This window comes from Scyliorhinus torazame, chromosome 11, assembly GCF_047496885.1.
Source record: "Scyliorhinus torazame isolate Kashiwa2021f chromosome 11, sScyTor2.1, whole genome shotgun sequence".
Classification (NCBI taxonomy): domain Eukaryota; kingdom Metazoa; phylum Chordata; class Chondrichthyes; order Carcharhiniformes; family Scyliorhinidae; genus Scyliorhinus; species Scyliorhinus torazame.
This window is the reverse complement of record NC_092717.1, coordinates 163,664,897-163,670,896: the sequence shown is the minus strand read 5'-3', so window position 1 is coordinate 163,670,896 and position 6,000 is coordinate 163,664,897.

The window sequence follows — 6,000 nt, the reverse complement described above, 5'->3', positions numbered from 1 at the left end:
ACCCGCAGGCATTGGGGTTCTCCCCTCTCACCCCCAAACCCGCAGACATTGGGGTTCTCCCCTCTCACCCCAAACCCGCAGACATTGGGGTTCTCCCCTCTCACCCCAAACTGCAGACATTGGGGTTCTCCCCTCTCATCCCCAAACTGCAGACATTGGGGTTCTCCCCTCTCACCCCCAAATCCGCAGACATTGGGGTTCTCCCCTCTCTCCCCAAACCCGCAGACATTGGGGTTCTCCCCTCTCTCCCCAAACCCACAGACATTGGGGTTCTCCCCTCTCTCCCCCAAACCTGCAGGCATTGGGGTTCTCCCCTCTCACCCCAAACCCACAGACATTGGGGTTCTCCCCTCTCACCCCCAAACCCGCAGACATTGGGGTTCTCCCCCTCACCCCCAAACCCACAGGCATTGGGGTTCTCCCCTCTCACCCCCAAACCCACAGGCATTGGGGTTCTCCCCTCTCACCCCAAACCCACAGACATTGGGGTTCTCCCCTCTCACCCCCAAACCCGCAGACATTGGGGTTCTCCCCCTCACCCCCAAACCCGCAGGCATTAGGGCTCTCCCCCTCACCCCCAAATCCGCAGGCATTGGGGTTCTGCTCCCTCACCCCCAAACCCGCAGACATTGGGGTTCTCTGCTCTAACCCGCAGACATTGGGGTTCTCCCCTCTCACATCCAAACTGCAGACATTGGGGTTCTCCTCTCTCACCCCCAAACTACAGACATTGGGGTTCTCTCTTTTCACCCCCAAATCCGCAGGCATTGGGGTTCTCCCCTCTCACCCCCAAACTGCAGACATTGGGGTTCTCCCCTCTCACTCCCAAACTGCAGACATTGGGGTTCTTCCCTCTCTCCCCCAAACCCACAGACATTGGGGTTCTCCCCTCTCACCCCCAAACTACAGGCATTGGGGTTCTCCCCTCTCACCCCCAAACTACAGACATTGGGGTTCTCCCCTCTCACCCCCAAACCCGCAGACATTGGGATTCCCCTCTTACCCCCAAACCACAGACATTGGGGTTCTACCCCCTCACCCCCAAACCCGCAGGCATTGGGATTCTCCCCTCTCACCCCAAACCTGCAGGCATTGGGGTTCTCCCCTCTTCCCCCCCCATGTCACAGGCATTGGGTTCTCCCCTCTTCCCCCCTCCCATGTCACAGGCATTGGGGTCTCCCCTCTCATCCCCAAACTCGCAGGCATTGGGGTTCTCCCCACTCACCCCAAACTCGCAGGCATTGGGGTTCTCCCCACTCACCCCCAAACCCGCCGGCATGGTGTTCTGCCCTCTCACCCCCAAAGCCGCCGGCACGGGGTTCTGCTCTCTCACCCCCAAACCCGCAGGCATCAGGGTTCTCTCCTCTCCACTCCCTCAAAGGCATCCGAGCTGTCCCTTCTTCCCCCCAACCCCCCCCCAACCACGCATAAGGAGAACTCCCCAGAGGGCCTGACCTTAGGAGTGCCAACCTGTCACTGCCAGTAACATTGCCAGGCTGGCACTGCCAGGTTGGCACTGTCATGATTCTTGGGGACACTGCTAGGGCTTTTAAGTCATGTTCCTCACCACCATGGGGTATACTGACTTCTGCGCCCCTGGCTAAGTGTGATAATAAGGCATGGGCAGACGTTACGGTGTCAAGGTCAGTAGGTAGATGTTAATTTATTAAAATGTATGGCCATCAGGTTCATGACCCTGAACATGTCACCAATAGGGAGTTGGGAAAGATCTCAAACTAAAATTTTGCAGGCGCAAATCCCATTTTTGGCTGCTCGTGGGATTTAGCGACATTTATTGGATTTGCACCCAAAAGTTACCTTTTAGCTTAAGTCAAATGAAATTAGATGTACTGGTGATAAATCCAAAAATCTACAGCTGCACATATCTTTAACGAGAAATTAAATATATAAAGCTCAGCAAAATATGTACAGACCACACAGTAAGATCGATCTGTACAAAGCCTGATATTGTCCCATGGCAATGCCAAAGTGTCCAGGTGCTAGGAGGAGCTCTAGGGTCCTGTCTCTGACCACCCAGGGATCTCTAATGCCTGCGAGATTCACTGAGGTGCCGTCATGTCTCGTCCACAATGGTGGAAACCAGTGCTAAATGGCACCCGGTCGAGGTCCCACAGACACGGCCGTTGACTCCCAGGCGCCGGGTGAAAGCAGCGTCCGGGTATTTAAATGAGACTAATGCTGATCCAGATCATGCCGGGCAGAGCGAGTTGGGTGACTCACGATCGGCCTGGCACCTGACACGGAGCCCAATTTGGGGCTCTTATGGATTCACTCGTTGCGCCCAGCTGTGTGCTGGCTGAATCATGCCTATGGATTATCTAAAAATGAAAAAAAATCACCTAGTGACAAAGCAACAGTACAATTACCTTGTAATAGCTTGAGGAACTGTCACAAATTTGTGAGTGACACTAATTTAAGTGTTCACCAGTCAAGGTTTCTCCAATTTGTTTCTAACATGCTGCTTGTGGTAATACCAGGTATTGCAGTACCTGAGAGGTGAATGACCATTGGCTAGACCGATGGGTCTACCATTGGATAATGTACATAGCCCCGCCCTGAGAGGCGGGGTATAAGAACCAATGCCGTCCCAGCAGCCTTCACTTTCTGTATCACCGCTGCTGGGTACAGTTCTAGCTGATTCAAGCCGATTAGATATGACTCCTCTTTGTCTCGAGAGTATTGATTGTGAAGCGATATATCAGACAAAATGAGAGTAGTCTTGGTATCAAAATGTAAAGTTAAAAATGTCTAATATTTCTTTCGCCCATTCAAATTGTTTCCTAACTTCTCTCCTGAAGCAGATGGTTCATTTTCAAAAAACAGATCCATGATTGTCAGCTAGACTCCGGGACCTCATTGATCTGGTAATTATTCCTGTACTAGAGAAATTAGCAATTAGCTTTTTGACTGAGCATTGCATCTAAATTCATCTGGCACTTTCTAACAGGACTTATGGGATCAGAATTGAGAAATTGGGTTGGTTTTGACTTTCCTCTAATTAGCATTTTTGAGGCCAGCTACCTCAGCACTGGTCAGAGATAAAATCTGGATTAAGAACCCCAAATTTTGTTTTCATTATGCAGGCACAATCAAATTACAGAATTCCTCAGATTTTAATCTGAAAAAGAATAGATTTTATATTTACTTTATGCATTTGTTATAATAGTCAACCACATCCTTGATTAATCTATATGATTGCTAACTCATAATAATTGTACTTTAAAAAACAAAGTCCAGAGTTTACCTCTGAACAGGAATCAGGGGCGGGATTCTCCGCAATTGGCGCGATGTCCGCCGACTGGCGTCAAAAACGGCGCGAATCAGTCCGGCATCGCGCCACCCCAAAGGTGCGGAATTCTCCGCACCTTGAGGGGCCGAGCCCTCACCTTGAGGGGCTAGGCCCGCGCCGGTCTGATTTCTGCCCTGCCAGCTGGCGGGAAAGGCCTTTGGTGCCCCGCCAGCTGGCGCGGAAATGACTTTGCCGTGCGGCGCATGCGCGGGCCCGTCAGCGGCCGCTCACGGCATCCCCGTGCAGGCACAGTGGAGGGGGTCTCTTCCTCCTCCGCCATAGTGGAGACCATGGCGAAGTCGGAAGGAAAAGAGTGCCCCCACAACAAAGGTCCGCCCGCGGATCGATGGGCCCCGATCACGGGCCAGGCCACCGTGGGGGCACCCCCCGGGACCAGATCGCCCCGCGCCCCCCCCCAAGACCCCGGAACCCGCCCGCGCCGCCTTGTCCTGCCGGTAAGAGAGGTGGTTTGATTCTCGCCGGCGGGACAGGCATTCCAGCAGCGGGACTTCGGCGCATCACGGGCCGGAGAATCGCCGGAGGGGGGCCCGCCAACCGGCGCAGCGCGATTCCCACCCCCCGCCGAATATCCGGTGTCGGAGAATTCGGCAACCGGCGGGGGCGGGATTCACGCCAGCCCCCGGCAATTCTCCGACCCGGCGGGGGGTCGGAGAATCCCGCCCCAGATGAGTGGAGGATGAAGTAGGTGGCAGTGCTCTGACCCCAGAGAGTGAAACCTATTCAATTTTCCTGCTTCTCCGAGAACACAAGAAATGCACTCAGAATTGTAAAATAACTTCTTCTTGGTCCACTGTACATTCCACGGTTTTTCTCCAGGTTTCGCTGCCGGCTTTGGCATTGCGCACACCTCCTAATTTCTGGACTGAAAATTGCATTGTGAGATAATCAATGACAAAATCAACATTAGCATGTTGAATAGAAATCCACTGGCTTGGAACAGCTAGTTAGCCCACCCATGCCTGGATTCTGCTTGGTTAAAATGGATGGAGGGAATGGTCATGTCATAGAGTCATAGGTGATCTAGCCTCGTAAGCAATGGGTGAAAATCCTGTAATGGCCACTAAATCTTGCAGAATGCTGTTAAATCAGGCGAGAAAAGGTGTCTGTGAAACAGTGAGTTTCAAACAGATTTTCTTGCCTGATCCAACAGTCTGTGCAATTTGGGGAAAATTTCCTCCATAGAATGTTACAGCACAGAAAAAGGCCCATCATGTCTGCACCAGGCATCAAGAACCGAGCTATTCTAATCCAAATTTTCAGCACTTGGTCCATAGAATGAATCCCCATGAACATCGGGACCATCCCATGGGTGTTGGAACCTCACCACTGATGTGTTGGGCGTTCTGGATCACAAACAGGTCACCAACACTGGAAGTGGTGCAACTCTATTTTATTATAAGGTTAACTATATTAACATAGACTTCCGGGTGCGGCGATGACCAGCTGAGTCGCACGTTTCGGCAGCTCCCGGTGGAACGGACTTTTGGGCTCTTAATAAGAGCCCCAACGGCAATTTTAACGGCTAAAAGCACTGTGCGGTAAACCAGAAGGGAATCCCCCCTGGATACGGATGGAAAAAGGGGAGGAAAGTGGCCGGATTGCGGTGGATCCTTTAGAACAGCGGCAAGGAAGGCAAGCACAAACCAAGATGGCGTTGGAAGGTGGCAGTTTAATATGGGGCCCTGAACAACACGAGTTTTTGAAACGCTGCGTGGAAGAGCTTAAAAAGGAGATGAAGAAGGAGCTGTTGGCCCCGATATTACAGGCGATTGAAGGGCTAAAAGATGAGCAAAACACCCAGGAGCGGGAGCTTCGGGTCGTGAAGGCAAAGGCTGCCGAGAACGAGGACGATATACAGGGCCTGGTGGTGAAGACGGAGATGCACGAGGCACACCATAAACGATGTGTGGAAAGGCTGGAGGTGCTGGAGAATAATGCGAGGAGGAAGAATTTAAGGATTCTTGGTCTTCCTGAAGGTACAGAAGGGGCGGACGTCGGGGCATATGTGAGCACGATGCTGCACTCGTTGATGGGATCGGAGGCCCCGACGGGTCCGCTGGAGGTGGAGGGAGCCTATCGAGTTATGGCGCGAAGACCGAGGGCTGGAGAAATTCCTCGAGCCATAGTGGTGAGATTCCTCCGTTTTAAGGACAGAGAGACGGTCCTAAGATGGGCAAAGAAAACTCGGAGCAGTAGATGGGAGAACGCGGTGATCCGTGTATATCAAGACTGGAGTGCGGCGGTGGCGGGAAGGAGGGCGAGCTTTAATCGGGCCAAGACGGTGCTTCATAAAAAAAAGATTAAATTTGGAATGCTGCAGCCGGCAAGACTGTGGGTCACATATCAGGGGAAGCACCACTACTTTGAAACGGCGGATGAGGCGTGGACATTTATTGTTGAAGAGAAATTGGAATGAGTGGGTTATTAAAAAAGAACGTTCGAGACAAAATGGTGGGGCGAATATGGGGGGCGAAGAGGGGGGGAAAAAAGGGGGGAGAGATGATTTTTATGTTGTTAATCCTGCGACCCGGTAACTTTTCCCTCTTCCACAAGTTGTGGGGGAGGGAGGAAGGGAGGTGGAGGAGTTGGGGGCGTTGGCCATTGGGGGCGGGGCCAAAAGGGAAGCGCGGGCTTTGTTCCCGCGCTATGATAATTATGGTGGGAATAGG